The 18,712-nt window shown below is 36.7% G+C and overlaps 1 protein-coding gene across 4 annotated transcripts in view; it reads right to left on the reverse strand.

Moving 5' to 3' along the window:
* PPARG (peroxisome proliferator activated receptor gamma) overlaps positions 1-18,712 on the reverse strand; it is a 146,669-nt gene that overhangs the window by 102,577 nt on the left and 25,380 nt on the right. For all 4 annotated transcript variants that reach the window (XM_024243965.3, XM_054550182.2, XM_024243964.3 and 1 more), the window contains 1 exon segment: positions 18,447-18,523. The gene's annotated coding sequence lies outside the window, so the exon portion shown is untranslated.

Genomic DNA, 18,712 nt, shown 5'->3' on the forward strand with positions numbered 1-18,712 from the left:
TTTATTTTTAAAAGCAGCTTCCAGAGCACTTCCTGGGATAATCTTCAACATTTTCTGTATCTATAGTATAATGTTATTTGCTATTCAAAAATAAAACTAAGATTCTAAAAGTTCTTGAATCATCAATTCAGGGCTATCTAAATTCAGTTTAAATTTTATTTCACCCTATAATATTTACCAAGACAGAAAAATGGCTTAATATGTTGAAGAAAGATTTTACACAGGCAGAAATGAAAAGGGCTTTTGGGTTGATTAGGTTAAGCAGAAATTTAAATTTAGTTTTGCCAAGAACAATGTATACACTGTACATTCCAGTTCCTCATCGTTTCACATGACTAGATTCTGGCAAAGGAATTGGAAAAAATGCTTAATATGACAACCATTTGTATATAACTATCTCAGCACATATAGTTTCAAACGCTATGGATATATTAAGACCAAATTTATATCTCTGCCTCAGTCCTCTTGTATGAACTTCGACACTACATAGAAATATCTATTTGGTAACTCCATTTAAATATCTCATAGGCAACTGAAACTCAACAGGTTAAAAACTCCATTCATCCTCTATTCCCTAAAACTGGTCTTCCTTCAATGAGCCCTATCTTAGTAAATGCTGCCACCAATCTCCCAGCTGATCATTGCCAAAAACAGGGAGTCATAACTGATGGCCCAGACGTCCCCATCAAACCAATCTCCATGTCCTTTTAATTCCACTTATTAAACATTTACATTCAGCCACATGCTTCAATCTCTTCCACTTACCAACTGGAATCCAAAGACACTCTCTTCTCTCATATGCACCTTTCCATAGCTTCCTACCTGGCGTCCTGTCTGCCATCCTCTCCTCTCCAATCAATTCTGCATACTACAGCCAGCATGATGCAAATCAGGTTATGTCACTCCCCTGTTTAAATTCTGTTTTGACTTTTGATTGTCTTAAACCCTGAATAACCTAGTTCTTGCTTCTCTCTGAAGCCTCACTGGATTCCTTTTCTCCATTTAAATCAGTGAGTAAACTAAGTTGTTTCCCACATCAGAGCCCTCACATCTTATTTCTTCCATCTGTAATATGGTTCTTCTCACAACCCCCTTAAGGTAACACCAATTCACTCTTCAACTATCAGCACAAAAACCACCTCCTCAAACTCTCACAGTAGCTTAACTCATCCTATGCAACTGCTCTCATTCTACACAACTCATACTGCCATTTCTCTCCGTCACAGCACTCATCATTTTAGTTAATACTTGTTCTTTTTCTGCTTTCCCCACTACCTGTAGACTTAATGAAGACAGAGTCATTGCAAGATCTCCACACTAGTATAAAGAACACTGAGTAAAGCTTCCAAAGATGAGTTTTACTGTTGGTTTTAACTTGCTGTGTTAGCTTGGGCAAGTCACTTCCATCTTATTAATGTAAGAAAACAGTCTTATTCCAGGAAAATATCCTTGTATTGTGAAATTTGGGCTTTATAATGACGTTTTAATTATTGATATAAAAACAGATTATTTTAAAATTCTAAAACTCTCAGAGCCCAAGAATATATATGTGGATCTCCAAGAATCTGTGGATCTCAGTTTGGAAAAGAGATGGTCTCTTCAAGGTGTAAAATTTCTCATCATTCTGAGAAAACGGATTTTATTTTCTGGAATACTTCACAGTGAATCATACCCTAAATGTGAGCTTGTTAAAATGAGATTTGGGAGAGAATACAAGGAATTCCACAGCATCAACGCATCCAGAACAATTCTTTCAGTTGAAGAGAGACAGATTCTCAAGTGATTTTAGCAACAGCACAAAAAGCATTTGACCTTAATTCAATGTATATGGCAATGGAAGGCTGACAGCATTTATCTGTGTTCAAATGAAATCATCTTTTTGACTTTGTGGAGAAATATGGGAGAAAATCAATTTGAAAGTAAGAGAAGAATAGAAAGGCAAAAGGCAAACAGCCCAATTTAAAAATGGACAAAAGTCTTGAATACACATTTCTCCAAAGAACCCATACAAATGACCAACAAGCACACGAAAAGATGCTTAACATCAGTAGCCATTAGGAAAATGCAAATCAAAACCACAATGAGATAACACTTCACACCTAATAGGACAGCTATATATATATATTTTTTAAAAAGGTGTCGTAGCGATGTAGAGACATTAGAACCCATATATATTGCTGGTGGGAATGCAGAATGGTATAGCAGCTGTGAAAAGCAGTTTGGCAGTTGCTTAAAAAGCAAAACAGAATTACCATATGACCCAGCATTTCACTCCTGGGTATATACTCAAAAGAACTGAAAGTGGGGACTAAAACAGATACTTGAACACCAATGTTTACTGAAGCATTATCTGCAATAGCAAAAGGCAAAAACAACCCAAGTATCCATCAATAGATGAATGGAGAAACATAATGTGGTATATCCATGCAATGGAATATTACTCAGCCATAAAAAGGAACGGCATTCTGATACACGCTACAACATGGATGCACCTTGAAGACACTGTGCTAAATGAAATAAGCCATATAAAAAGGACAAATATTATATGAGTCCACTTATATGAAATAATTGGAATATCCAAATTCATAGAGACAGAAAGTAGAACAGAGGTAACCAGGGCTGCGGAGTGGGTGATGTGGAGTTGTTGTTTAATGGGTATAGAGCTGTTTGGGTGATGAAAAAGCTTTGGAAATAGACAGTTGTACAACATTGTGAACGTAACCAATGCCACTGTACCAATGTACACTTAAGATGGGTTAAAATCGTAAATTTCATGTTAAATATATTTTACCACAATAAAAAAAAATGAGAGAATGGGCAACTTGTTTTTTACAGGCTGGACATCTAAAACTGCTAACCTTTTAACGAACGAATAGAGATATAAAATACACAACATGGTTTTCATAGGAAAATTTGTTCTACAATCAAGAATTAGCAGTAATAAGTGTACAACTAATCATCTAGTCTACCTGCTCTTTTTAGAACTATAACGGTCCCAAAAGTGGTTTATACTTATCAAGCCATACAAACTTTAATTCTACAGCTCATGTTAATTATTAATCCTCCTTAGTCATGAATGTTATAAGTCTCAAAGATAATTGATCAACAGTTGAACTACAAATCAAAATATCCTGATTTCCTATTATCCTTTTTATCCCCCTCTAGGGGAGGTGACAATGAGTGATTAAGTGACATCAGAATCGAGGAGAGAAAAGTGAGAGCACTATTACACTATACAGTAGGTTCTAAGAACAGAACTTAATACTATTTATTCCCATTTTACCTTTCCATACACATATTTTGTAAGGAAAACAGCTTTTAAAGTGCCACGTAGATACTAAAGAAGCATTCTCATTTGTTCAGTTTGCTTGCTTTGTATGTGATAACAAAGGACACTCATAAATTTCAACTTGATGAGTGATGCTGATAGAAGCAAGTGCCATTCTTGGCTGAAAAATCCTGGGATTTTAACACGTTTTTTGTGATCTGAATATATTTTCTGAAGAACTTTCCTGAATCTAAGTCCACTGTCCTACAGAACAATTGTCACTCTTATGCCTTGCTCCTGGAAGAGGGGTTCTCCACCTCTTCAGACTGTGGGTCTGAAGCCTTTCTCAACAGTGCCAAAAAAGCATCTGCGCCAGCTGCCTCGGTAGTTCTCTGCTGTGGTCTTCATTCTCTTTCGGTTTGAGCTTTTCAGTCTCTTCAAAAAACCTGCCAACTAGACTATGTCTCTAGTTTTTCTCAGGGTGCTTGGAATCAAACTGCTGAGTGGAAAAAGGCGACTACTCATAACAAAGATTCTGTTCTTTAGGTTTCTCTTTACTGGACCTCTTACCAAATGCCCAGAGGCCATGAGCTCAAATTATCTAAATATAAAGAAAATGCTTGTTGGCAACCTCATTTGCCAAAGTTCCACTTAGACTGCTAATTTATAGATGGTTTGAAAACTCTACGTCCAGAAGATTGCAACCCGAATGGTGATGTTGCCTGCAGTGAGGCAAACAGAACAGCTAAAATAAAACCAGCAGCAGAACAAAGGGGAAGAAGCAAACTGGGTACAAACATCCAGTCTCCTTCTCTTTTGCCACCCGACTCTTCACTCTACCTCTGGTATTTTAAATTACAGGATAATCTCTTTCAAGGTAACTCCCAAATATATCACGGTAAATTAGTCATTCTTTTAAAATATACTGTGATACTGCAGATTTTGAAAAAAAAATAGTTAAAATTGCTAAAATTGAACAAACCTTTAAAGGAGGAAAAAAAAGTAATCAAAATCTTATTTCAAGTTCACATTCTCATAGGATGGCTATCTCACTATCTTGAATCAAAACCCAGGATATCTGTACAGCCTCCACTGAACACTCAATGTTTGAATACTTGGTTGTCGTCTATGGCCGTACCACCCTGAACACGCCCGATCTTGTCTGAATACTTGGTTGGTCTTGATCAGTATTAGTTTCTACCCAAGAATCAAACAGTCATTTGTTAAAATCTCCTTTTTTATATATATATCTCACATAAACAAATACTCTAAATCTCTACCTAGGGAAAGGAAAGATCAAGGATAATCTATGAACTTGAAGCTTAGTACTGAAAAAGAGACAAAGACATCTTTAAAAGTCTACTACCAGTGCAATGTACAACTTTGGCCCTATTTCTTAATCAGAAAGATGAAAACAATGAATGACTTCCAAAACAGCGCTATGTAAAACTGTTAATATTCTGGAAAGTAGCATAAAGTATATAAAAACATGTATTTGGACACATGTTCTTGCAGTCAATTTTCTCATTTGAGAACATTAACCAGAGATGTATCTGTTGATTTTATTACAGCTGTAACTTTTCCACTGTATGAAGTATTAAATTTAAAAGTTGGCTTGCTGTTTCAGTGGTCTGGAAAAAGCATATTGTGTTATCACTGGACTGCTGTAAATATAAATCCATTTCCTCCATTTCTCAGCTCATCTTGGCAGAATAATTCTAACTATAAGTGCAATAAACTATATTGTCATACTTCAGGGTTTTTACAACTCGATCTACCATATTTGGGGGTAGGGGGTGGAGTAGCAAGAACTCATAAGGAAGTAAAAGGTATTATGGTGACATTTTGTAACCTTTAGCTAGCCAGAAGACAAGTGAAATCATGTGTTTAAGATAGGAAGCATTACTAAATTTGGGATGACTTCTTGTGGTTTTCTTTTTCTTACATCAGCATCACTAAATTTGTTCAGAAATAGATTTCTGTTTTTCTAAATCATTTTTCCTCTACAATATAAAACATAATTTCTTCTTATAAAGAAAATATTATTGGTAACATTTAAACTAATGAACGATGGAAAACTAGAATACTAATTTTTAAGTAACTACAAAACTTATTTTTGAAAATCCTATGATTTCCACTGTCAGTCAATTCACAAGTTTAGTTCCCTTTTCACAAAAAGTCAACATAGCAACCAAATGAAAAACCAATTTAAGTGATATAAAAATAGACAATACAGACAAGTGACTGCCTTTTGCACAATTAATGTCCCCTGAATTGTCATGGAAGAGATTGAGAAAAAAAAAAAATCAAAGAGGAGAAAAAAGAATGGGAAGAGTTCTATATAAAGCCTTTATTTATTTATTTTTTTTTGAGACAGAGTCTTGCTCTGTCGCCCAGGCTGGAGTGCAGTGGTGCAATCTTGGCTCACTGCAACCTCCGCCTCTTGGGTTGAAGTGATTCTCCTGCCTCAGCCTCCCAAGTAGCTAGGATTATAGGTGCCTGCCACCACACCTGGCTGATTTTTGTATTTTTAGTAGAGAAGGGGTTTTACCATGTTGGCCAGGCTGGTCTCGAACTCCTGACCTCAGGTGATCTGCCTGCCTCAGCCTCCCAGTGTTGGGATTACAGGTGTGAGCCACTGCACCCAGCCAATGTTTTGTATTTTTAGTAGAGATGGGGTCTCACCATATTGGCCAGGCTGGTCTTGAGCTCCTGAGCTCAAGTGATCCGCCCGCCTCAGCCTCCCAAAGTGCTGAAATTACAGGCTTGAGCCACCACGCTTGGCCACAAAGCCTCTTTAAAGTAGAGAGCAGGATATCATCCTTGCTTTCAAGGGAATTTACAACTAGTCTAATCAGACATCTTAACAATTTTTAATAAGAGGAAGATATTAGCTCTAATTTTAGTTATCTCAACATGTTCCTTTTATAAATAAAGCTATATGGTTGATGTATCTGTGAAAAGATCAAGGCTGCTCCATTCCAGAATGCTTAGAAAGTTAAGCACAGTATTATAGAATGGTCCTAAAAGATCAGTTTGTCTCACCTAATTTAACCTGTCTAACATATGGGAAAACTGAGGCTTGAAGAGGGAAAGTGACTTGATTTGGATCACTTAACTGCCATGTAGTCTTTGTTTTTTGAGATTTCTTCCAGGTAAAATATGACTTTCAAAGTATAGTTGTAACTAGTGCTTTTATACATCTATGCTTGCCTGACACCTTTCTCTTATCCCCCCCCCGCACAGCAGGCACATCAACCTCATTATCCTTTCTTCTAAACTTGGTGGGAGCAGTCTTTTTTCTCACATAGTCTGTCTTTTTAATGTCTATTCTTCTTTTTTTCTTTTGAGACAGAGTCTTGCTCTGTTGCCCGGCCTGGAGTGCAGTGGCACGATCTCGGTTCACCACAACCTCCACCTCCTGGGTTCAAGAGATTTTCCTGCCTTGGCCTCCCAAGTAGCTGGGATTATAGGTGAGCGCCACCACACATGGCTAATTTTTGTATTTTTAGTGGAAACAGGATTTCACCATGTTGGCCAGGCTGCTCTTGAACTCCTGACTTCAGGTGATCCGCACGCCTTAGCCTCCCAAAGTGCTGGGATTACTTAATGTCTATTCTGAGACCTCTCCAACACCATTCCCACCTTCTCCACTGATAAGCACTCTTCCCTACTGTACTTGACTCAGTTGCCTCAGAAGAGAACTGTCCTACGCGCTGCCCAAATTAGCAACGGTCTAGGGTCACTTCCTCCATTAATTTACCATTACCTTCTAAATGCTGAAATATTCCTACCACTATGCTTTTATAATCTTAAACAATGATCTTCTTCTTGAACATTCTAATGGCCTTACTCTTTTTTTTTTATTCTTCTTGACCTTTCATTACCATTTTGCAGCATTTCAATTAAAAAAATACGTGGGCTTGGGGGTTAGACAGACAGATCTCAGTTTAAATTCAGATTAACCTTGCACCAGCAGCATGACATTCAGGCAAGTTATTTAACCACAATAAACTTCACTTAATTCACCTGTCAAACAGGGACAATCATAATTCCTACTTTACATGGTACTGTGAGAATGAAATAAGATTATACAGGTAAAGTTATTCCTACAAGGCTGGGTACACAGAAGTACTAAGTGTTGTCTTCCTTTTCTTAAAAGTCCCCTCCTTTGGCATGGCACTCTCTCCACACGCTCAACTTCCTCTTTTAAACTCCACCTTTGTGTTGTTTCTTAATACCTCAGCTTTCAAAACATTCTTCAATCAATGTTAATGACACCAAATCAAAGAGTCTGATGCTAAAATCTGAATCGAGGTCTGGTCACCTAACTTCACATCTTCATCAAATCCAAAAATCAAGCTAATCCCTCTTCCTCCCGAAACAGAGTCTCTCCTCCCAATTTCTTTTAATACCTCCATCTCTCTATTTATCAGCCAAAAATTCATTTTTCACTTTTTTCATCCTCTTTATTTTTTATTCAGTCTTCAAATCATATAAGCTATCAAAATCTCTCTTTTAGCTGGGGACAGTGGCTCACGCCCATAATCTCAACACTTTGGGAGGCTGAGGTGGCAGGATGGCTTGAGCTCAGGAGTTCAAGACCAGGCTGGCCAACATAGCAAGATTTCACCTCTATAAAAAAAAAATACAAAAATTAGCTAGGCATGGTGTTGTACGCCTATAGTCCCAGCTACTTGGGAGGCTGAGGCAGGAGGATCACTCCAGCCTGGGAAGTTGAGGTTGCAGTGAGCCAAGATGGTACCACTGCACTTCAGCCTGAGCAACAGAGTGAGACCCTGTCTAAAAAAAAAAAGAAAAAAACAAACCAAAAAAAACCCAACTGTTTCACTTGTGCCTTCCAAACACAGCTTTTGTCATCACTTCCCTACCCCCAAATCTTCAAGATCCCCAATACCTCCCAGACCAAGTCCAAATTCCTCAATCTTTGATATCTTTTGATAGCTTGAAATTCTTTCCCCATGAAGCTCCTCATGTTTAAAATTTCCAGCTTCTTCCTTCTCGTGTATCCACATCCTTAAGGGTTCAGCTCAGTGCAACCATCTCATGAAGCAACTACTGATCATTCCAGTTCTGCACGTGTATCTTCTTCTCTGAACTTTTACTGCACGTTTTTCCTCAGATATTGCCTGGCTCTATTATTTAATTCTTTCAGTTGTAGGTATTGTCTTTGAAACAAGACCATGAGCAAGGAATATGTCACAATTCTATTTTGTCTAAAATAGTGCTGCATACATAAAGGTAGTGCAGTAACTACTTGTTTAATAAATAATACATACAAGTAGGAGCCAAAAAATTTAAATGCCAATAACTAGTCTAGTCTTTCATATGACTTAGAAGCCCTGCTTCAAACGCTAAAGAAAGCTAAAAAGCGCTAGCCAGTCTGTGAACTGAATATTCCTCATCCCTAAATTAAAAGTGGCTAGCAAAGGGATCTATGTATTTTTATGGATTCATTTTCAATATCTGCAACAAAAAAGTCTATGCAAAGATTAAATCTACAAAATTGTAAATGCATATCTCTCACGGAAATTCTTTTCTTAATTCAATTCTGTAGCATGCTTTGCATCGCATGTTAATAAATTTAGAAATAATATTTAGTCAAGGCTGCTAATACCACTAAGATTAATTAGTAGAAATAAACGCATATCTGAAAATGTTCAATGACACTGCAATTTTATTACTTGCATAATATTTGGTAGGAATTGTGTTAAGCACTAGGGATCCCTGAACATGGTCTCTAATCTCAAGAAGTACACTATAAAAAATGTTGAATCAACAATAGTATGAAAATCAATCCATCCCAGTCATAAACTCAGCACTGTGAGAGGACATGGAGCAGCCTGGTGTGTCTGACCCATAAGATTTGTGGGAGCAGGTGGAGGTGATGACATCAAAGAGGTAGGCTGGGCCGACCACAGAGTCTCTAATGCTCTCTGAAAGGGGATGAAATATAACTATGGACTGGAGGATGATGGAAACGATGGATTGCTGGGTCAGAGAGCTAATCTGCAATAACCCAAATGAGGAATACGGAAAATCTGAACAAAAATAATAATCAATGGAAATAAAATGGTTAGAAAAATTTATAGTAGCAGCGATCAGTAGGTTCCTATACAGAAAGATTTTGTGTCTCCCTCCACCTCCACCCTGCAGCATTTGGCACCTGGGGGCAGAAGTGTACAAAAAAAAAGAATTATTCTTAGACTCTCATTTGCTGTTGCTATTACTTTTATTCCAAAGTCTGATGCATAAATTAGTTACCCCATATATATTAAGAACATTCATTAGTGAGACTTTTTATAACTTTCATGTATCAGAGGGAAGCAAGACACTCCACCACATGCCAGCCACCACTCATCCCAGCCCAGCTGATCTTCAGAAGGACACGAACTTAAAGGAAGTGAGTCCACGCCATCGGACACAGAGGCCACACATTTTAAAGGAGTCACTGCTGCCATTAAGCATAAAGTCAGCTTTTCCTGGTAAATATGTGGTAGGGTACTGGTGTGGGCCTCTAACATCTCACACTTTTCATGCTGGTGTATAACATAAAAGAGAAAACTGAATTAATTAACACAATGAAGGAGCTTAATGCTTTTCCCAAACAAAAATATTAAAAAGATATTGAATCATTGCAGAGATTCTTTGAACTCACATCACATAGATAAGCATTTAAAAAACAATTTAGTCTTCTCTTCTTTTTTCTTTGACAGGGTCTCACTCTGTCCCTCAGGCTGGAGTGCAGTGGTGCAATCATGGCTCACTGCAGCCTTGACCTCCCTGCTCAAGTGATCCTCCTGCTTCAGCCACCTGAGTAGCTGGGATTACTGGCGGGCACTAGCATGCTTGGCTAATTTTTTTATTTTAATTTTTGCAGAGACAGGGTCTAACTATGTTGCTTACGCTGGTCTCCAACTCTTGGCCTTAAGCCATCCTCCCACCTGGGCCTCCCAAACTGCTGGGATTACAGGTATAACCCACCCACCTGGCCTCCCAAACTCCTGGGATTACAGGTATGACCCACCCACTGTGTCTGGCCTATATTTCTTATAGTAATATAGTTATTGTGGGGTCTGAAACAGAAATAAATAAATGCAGAAATATCTAAGTAATTTCAACAAATGGCTAATGCTACAGATCAGTTTCTAGCAGGTAGAGCACCCAAGTATGTTCCTATAAATCTTAAATTAATGAAAACACATTATTACCAGCAAGGAAATAAATACTAGTAGATACTGGTATTTATTTAGACAATACCAAAAGACAAACACCACATTCTGTTTGGCTTTAATTTGTACTAAGAAAGCAGGGACGCACATTCCTCTAGCAATACATACATGCATACATACATACATATATATATATACATGTATATATACATAAATTTCCAAGATGCATTTCTAACAACGCATCCTCAAAACAGGTTAGTATGTGCTAGGAAACAATCAATCTTTACTGAAAAATGTAATACCTCTGTATGCAGCATAAGGGAGCAGTTTCCATTTACATTCCATCCCTTGAAGAATTACTTAGATTTGGCCAGTGAGTGGGGCACTGATTAGTGTGTACCGGTGACTGTTAGCTTGAGTAAGTTACTCGACCTCTTTCTATTTTGATTTATTCATTTGGAAAAGATAAAAAAGTGAAGGCAATTATTACAGTAATACCATAAATATATGCTGTAAATTATTTCTAAGCCCTTTATATATTTGATCTTACTTGATCCTTAACATAAATATCTCTTACTTAACAGGTAAGGAAACTTAAACGGCGGCCAAAGAACAGAGAGGAAAGACAGTAACTCAGTGACCTGGCTCCCAAAGCAGTGAATTTCCCTGGAATGACATGGTTAAGGTTCTTCCAAAGTATAATTAAAAGCTCAGCATCAGTAAAAAAAAAAAAAAAAAAAAGTAAAAATTGAGTATTAAATATCTCTATAGTAATAGGAAATTACTATTGTATGTAATTATCACAATACTTCATGAGTAATATACTTCATATTTCCAGTGAAAGTGACAAGAAAGATTTTGTGGTTTATTAGTCATGCCAGATTTCTCTAGGTATTCATAATAGATTACTTAAAAAATTAGGTCTTGTCAATTGTATTTATAATTTAGTGGTTACTTCTGTATATAAAAGTACTTCAATTTTATGACACTATCTGGAAGAAGTTCAATAATAGATTTTTTAATACTCTATTCCTACAAAATGATTGTAAAGCTCCATGGGAATTTAGATTTGCACAAGTTATTAGGATGTGACCTTTCCCTTAGATTTCTTATTTTAGGATCAACTTAACATGGTATTTCCCCAGTGGGAGCTGCTGTACTTCCTTCGCAGATAAGAAAAATAGCAATCACAAATTACAGTGAGCAAACTTAGGGAAACATACATCTCTGTGATGCAGACAAAACTGAAATCTTAAAAGGAGAACACACTATGTATTCCTTGGGCTTGAGAGGAAAGCCATGTGGCTTGTTAACAAAAGAAAACAAAAGTCATGCCATTACGGTATTTCCCTGAAATTTATACCTAATTGTTTCTTGTCCCAGCCACCAAGTCTTATGACTTTTAAAGATTATTAAAGATGCTTACGTCACTAAATTTCCTATGTCCTGTGTAGTGGGAGTATAAAAGGTTAAAAATATCTAACTTTTAATAATTTAAATTATTTCAGATCACAGGATCTGGACTGAAGAACAAGAAGTCACGAGCTTAAAGGAAAAAAAAACTAGAACAGTATGAAAGAGAACACAGTTGCTTTCCTTTTGCCCCATGGAACTAGCTTCCAATTATTGAGCACTTACTATGTAACACTGTATATGTATTATTTGTGATATATAAGTTATTGGTGGTACCCAAAGACCCAAGAATGCTATAACTCAGACTGTAGAGCTCATAATTGGCTTTATTTATTTATTTGAGGCAAAGAAAACTGGGGAAGGAGACACTGAACCCCCAAACAGAAAGTTGAGGATAAAAAGGAGAGCGTTTCACCCATAATCTTTTTCCTATTCATTTTAATACATTGTAAACATATAGTTTTGTATCTTAAAATTCTTATTATATCTTTATTCTAAAATTTGTTTCTCAAATATTCAAACCACAAATTTAAAAATATTTGGTTTTAAATAAACATTTTTTAAAAACTGATTTGAACTTATCTCTATGAAAGTCCTACTTTGTTAAATCTGCATTTTCAAAAGCAATCATTTCTTCCTAATAACTAGCAATTTAGACTTAAAGGTCGTAAGGGACCCACAGCACAGTCTTTACATTTTATTTAAATTTGACATAGCCTCAGGAAATAATCTGTAACTTCTTTGCTATTAAGCTGGGTTTTTTAAAAAAACACCATTTGGGAGGCCAAGGCAGGAGGATTGCTTGAGGCCAGACGTTTGAGACCAGTCTGAGCAACATAGCAAGGCCTCATCTCTGAAAATAATTTAGCAATTAGCCAGGTGTGGTGGTGTGTGCCTGTAGTCCCAGCTACTCCGGTGGCTGAGGCAAGAGGGTCACTTGAGTCAAGGAATTTGAAGTTGCAGTGAGCTATGATTGCACCACTGCACTCCAGCCTGAGCAATAGAGGAAGGCCCTGACTCTAAAGAATAAAAATAAAAATAAAAATAAACCACTCACATCGTTCTAATCTCTAAACAACTATTGAAGCACTTCACTCTCCAGCCTCCCACCACTATCATACACCCAAAGCCTTAAGTAAATGATAATTCATTTAAATTAACAGAAATCATTTAAATGTATTTCCAAAATATATTTATGTTTTGTATGTTTTGTTCATTTGCTGTTAATATATCCTCCAAGCAATGTGAAATGTCATAAAATTAATAATGCAAGAGTAAGGTAATTAATTGCTCAAACACTTTAACAAAGAAATTCCTCTCGGCAATTTATCTGAAGAAAATAATTTTTTTAATTGACTGAAATATGTACATAAAGATATTCATGGTATGTAATGGTATAAGAATAAAACATAATTATACAATAATAAAAACACCAGAAGCCACCTAAAAACTGGCTTAGTAAATTACGTGCTATCACTAAGATTATGTTGCCATTACGAAAACTCTGAAAGCCAGGTAGAAATGAAAAATTTACAGGACCTAACAGTGAAAGAGGCTGAGGGCCAAGTGATACATATACGGTAACTGTCAGTAAATAAGAAGCATACACATGTGAACAAAACTGGAAGAAACTAAAGAAGAATAGTTTTTTTGTGTGGTTGTGATCTTTTTATTTTAAAAAATCAGCTTTTTAGTAATAAAAACGAAAAGAAATGAACAAAAATGAAACAAACCCAAAGGCCAAAATTCAAAAGCAAAAGTAATTTGTCTTCGTTCCTGATCGCAGTTTCACCTGCCTTTAAGGTTGGGGCAGTAAGCATTGCCTATGTTTCAACACTCAAGCCCTGAATTCATAGCATGGGTATAGCTAGGCAGAGAGTTTATTTACAGAGGGCAGGACTGAACTTTGCATGTGAGCACATACAGAAAATGATAAAGATCGTTGTGTCCTATTAGTAATTTACAGAATTGTGATTTGCTCCACCCAGTACATCTATAATTGAATTCCTCAGTCATAAAATCATTGAGACCAAACAAGTTCAGATATCTTTTATCTAAACCCTTTTTCTCCCTCACCATCAGTTAGCATATTTCTTATGGGGCTTTTCTTCTTTTTATAGATTCATTTGTCTTAGTTATAAATTAACCCCAAAAGCAACTCTCCCAGCCACCCAGCTCTACTGTTTCCTGTGTACCAGATTTTTTTTAACCTCACAATTTATGGTACACAGGCCATTTAAACTGCCAGTTGGTAAATGATGTCCAGGAACCATCTTTAGATTTTTTTTAAAAAACGGTTCCTAAGGATTAATGGTCCTCTAAGCAGAGATTCCCCTTAGAGCCAGACACCCTGGCAAAGAAGCGGAATATAACTGCTGAAGACTTGTTACTTCTTTTTTAGTTTTTAAAACTGTAATAAAATATACACAATATAAAATTTACCATTTTAACCATTTTAAGTGTGCATTCAATGGCATTAAGTACATTCACAATGTTGTGTAACCATTCTCCAGGATGCTTTCATCTTGCAAAACTGAAACTGTCCCCATTAAACACTAACTCCCCATTCCCTTCCAGTGCCCCAGCCCCTGGTAAGTACCATTCCACTTTCTGTCTCTATGAAATTTGACTACTTTAGGTGCAACTTCTGTTATTTCTTGTTTCACCTAAAAAATGTGAACTAGTGCAGTTTGCTAAATTAGTTGAATATACACAACAGTTACCGGCAAAAAAATTCAGGGTTGAATTCCAAATATTTCACATTTCATTTTTCATGCCAAAATGCTTGAATTTAGACCGTTCATTTTCAGACGCCAAAGTACGTACCTGCTCCTAACTTTGTCTTTTAAGAGTTTGCTCTTTTGATTTTAAACAGCTTTATGCTTTTCTAAAGTTAAACTGATTTTCTAGACAACTTAATGCTGTCATTGATTTCCTTTAAGAATGAAAGTTCCTGTAGTACTACCTGTATTCACTGAATTCCCAGACATTTTTCCTAGAAACAATATGGTCTTCTTCTCTCCTCCTCCCATTCAAACAAATATAAGACTACGAGTTCTAAATTCTTGTTCAAATCCTGTCTTGGGTAATGATGATTGGTAGATCAAGAGATTTTTTTCAAAGTATTTCACGAAATACTTCGACAGTTCTGGTGTGAACATTCAAATCAGACCCTCACTGTCACCAACAAAAAACACTGCTAAGATGTGGTTCCCGAGGAGGCAGAGCTTTGCGGAGTTATTCCAACTCATAGGTTTCTAGAGGGCTGTAAGCAACTGGCTAAAGTATTAAGTACACTAAATAGAGACCAGACTTGCAGAGGTAGGGATGGGAAGTGTGTATGAGAAGGATTAGAAAATAGCTCAAGAAATACTCTTGATGAAAAGAATGCCCCTGCGTTACTCTGCTCTAAGATTTGCAAATGCAGAATCTTACTCTATAAATTAGTGAAAATCTAATGAGAATGATTATTTAGTGACTCCATTGTGACCTGTAAAAAACTTCTTAACTTGAAATAATCTGAGGCTTACAGAAAGGTTGCAAAGATAGTGGAGGGAGTTCCTACGTACCCTTCAGCCAGCTTGACCCCAGTTACCACAGTGCAGTCCCAGCACAATTATCAGTGTTGATACACTGAAGCCAACATACAGCATCCACCTGAGTCCCAGCAACAGATGAATGGATAAAGAAAATGTGGTTCACATACACAATGGAATACCATTCAGCTATAAAACAGAATGAAATCCTGTCATTCATGACAACATGGATGAGCTTGGTGGTGATTACAGTAAGTGAAATAAGCCAGACAGATACCACATGTTCTCACTCATATGTGGAAGTTTAAAAAGTGGATCTCATAGAAGTGGACAGTAGAATAGTTGCTACTAGAGGCTGGGAAGGGCTGGGGATAGCCAGAGATTGGTTACCAGACACAAAATTACAGTTAGATACAAGGAACAGTTCTAATGATATATAGCACTGTGGGATGAATATAATTAACAGCAACCTATCGTATATTTTCCAATAGCTAGAAGAGCAGATTTTGAATGCTCCCAACACAAAAAAATGATAAGTGTTTGAGGTGATGGATATGCTACTTACCCTGATTTGATCATTACACATTGTATGCACGTATTGAAATGTCACACTGTACCACATAAATATGTACAATTATATGTTAATTAAAAATAATAATAAAAGCAAAAAAAAGACCTAATAAACTGAGAATGGCACAATACTATAACTATTTGGATTTCACCAGTTTTCCCACTAATGTCCCTTTTCAGCTCTAGGATCCAATCCAGGATCCCACATTGCATTTAGTTGTCGTGCAATATTCTCCTCCAAATCTGCGGTGGTTCCTTAGTAAAGATGTGTCCTTTATGCCTCTGACACTGTTGAACGGCGAGGGTCAGACATTTTGAAGAATGTGTCTGTATTTAGGTTAAAGCTTTCTCATAGTCAAACGAGATTAAGGATGTTTGGGAAGAATTCGAAAGGCATGATGTGTCCTTTTCAGGACATTCTATCAGGGGCATATGAGCTCACTATGTCTTATTATCGTTGATATTGACCTTGATCATGTGGTTAAGGTGGTGTCCATCAGGATTCTCCACTGTAAAGTTACTATTTTTCCTTTTGTAATTAATGAGTAAGTGGGGGCAGATACTTTGAGGTTATGCAAATATTCTGTTTCACCTTAAACTTTCACTCAATTATTTAATTTAATTAAATTAATTAATTTATTTATTTTTTGAGAGGGAGTCTTGTTCTGTTGCCCAGGCTGGAGTACAGTGGTACGATCTCAGCTCACTGCAACCTCCACCTCTTGGGTTCAAGTGATTCTCACGCCTCAGCCTCCCAAGTAGCTGGGATTATGGGCGCCCACCATCACACCCAGCTAATTTTTATATTTTTAGTAGAGATGGGGTTTCACCATGTTGGCCAGTCTGGTCTCGAACTCCTGACCTCAAATGATCCACCCACCTCAGCATCCCAAAGTGCTGGGATTACAGGCGTGAGCCACCATGCCTGGCCCACTCACTAATTTTAGTATTTATCAGTGGAAGTTGCATGCAGCAATTACTGCTGTGGCTTTGTGACAACAATTTTCTATTTCCCCCATTCCTTTTACATTTATTAAAGTCTTCTACAAGAAAGAGTTCTTCTCCCCCCATTTATTTACTTATTCAGTCATTAATGTATATCAATCTGGACTCATGTGTATACATTTTATTTATAAATAAGATTATAATTCAATATTATACGTAGTTATTGATGAAATTGTTCCAGCTTTGGCCACTGGGAGCTCTTTCAGGCTGACGACAACATCCTCCAGGCTCAGCCTGTATTTTCCCTGCCCCAGCCTTAGAATTAACCACTTCTCCAAAGAGCTCTGGTTTCCTTTAAGGAAAAATGGTATAGATTGAGTATCTCTTATCCAAAATGTTTGGGACCAGAAATATCTCGGATTTTGAATTTTTTTGGATTTTGGAATATTTGCTTAACACTTACTTGTTGAGCATCCCAAATCCAAAAATCCAAAATCCAAAATGCTCCAAGAGTATTTTCTTTGAGCATCACCTATATGCCCGAAAAGTTCGGAATCTGGAAGCATTTTGAATTTCAGATTTTCAGATTTGGGATGCTCAGCCTGTATTTGGAAACCACGATCTAGTTTGCTACTGGGGAGTCACTGCTTCTAGGTCCTCTAGAAGCAGACAGAGTTAGCAAACATATATATGTATAGTAACCCACATATATACACATCTCTATATTAATTTCTGTATCTATCTATCTGATGATTCTTTATTCAATGTTGTGGATTTCATTTATTTGCAGATTTCAGGAAAATGAGCTATTCTGTGATAGCTCATGATTTACCAAAATCAATAATCCTAAAACTACATAAAACCTTAAAGTGACAGGTCTCCTTTTCCTTCCCAAAAAAGTTGGGGATTAAGAACTGCCTTAGAACCCTATAGTTAGGCCTTGGAAGGATAAATTATCCATGGTGGATATCCCAAAACTTTGGGAGCCCCTGGAGCCTCTGAAATCCTACCCCAATCTAGTCAGTTCCAGGAAGGAAGTAGTTTTAATGCCGAGTATAACTTAGCAATTCTTCCTCCTAGAATGGAGCACATTTGGCTTATACGAAGCTACTTTCTCCTTTGTGACCCCAGATTATGACTGTATGGCCAACAGGGAACCAGGAAAGAAATCTTAATTTTTATCTCAATTTAATTAAAAGTATCATAAGAATCTAAAATAATGTAATTATTAAGTAGAAAAATAAGATGAACGTAAAAGACTTTAATTAGAGATTCATTTTTAAGGATTTGAGTTATTTCTCAACTTCTAGGTCATTTTCCTATCTTACCTTTGTTTTGTGTTAGACAAATAAGTTACACTGCATAGTCCAACTGACTGGAAAATTATATAGCAGAAAGTATTATAATAGTCAAAAATCGCTCTCTAGGAAATTTTACAATAAAATACAATGTATAATTTGCATATTCTTTAAAAGGGATACTTTTCAATACAAATGCAGTATAAATTCTGATTTTACTTACCGTTAAAGCCTGACTCTTGTTTGAGAAAATGGCCTTCTTGTTGTATATTTGTGGTTTAGTGTTGGCTTCTTTCAAATCTGAACAATAAAAAAGAAACAAGATTTTCAATATACACACATGTTCAGAATGTGTACACATGTACACAGCCTAGGCTGCCAAAATGTACATGCCCAAATAAATTTACCTTCTCTATTGGATTTCATTCTGAATGTTTGCTTTCCCTGAGCCTACAATGCTTTCTACTCTCTAGAAGTAACTAACAGACC

Source organism: Pongo abelii, chromosome 2 (genome assembly GCF_028885655.2).
Source record: "Pongo abelii isolate AG06213 chromosome 2, NHGRI_mPonAbe1-v2.0_pri, whole genome shotgun sequence".
Taxonomy (NCBI): domain Eukaryota; kingdom Metazoa; phylum Chordata; class Mammalia; order Primates; family Hominidae; genus Pongo; species Pongo abelii.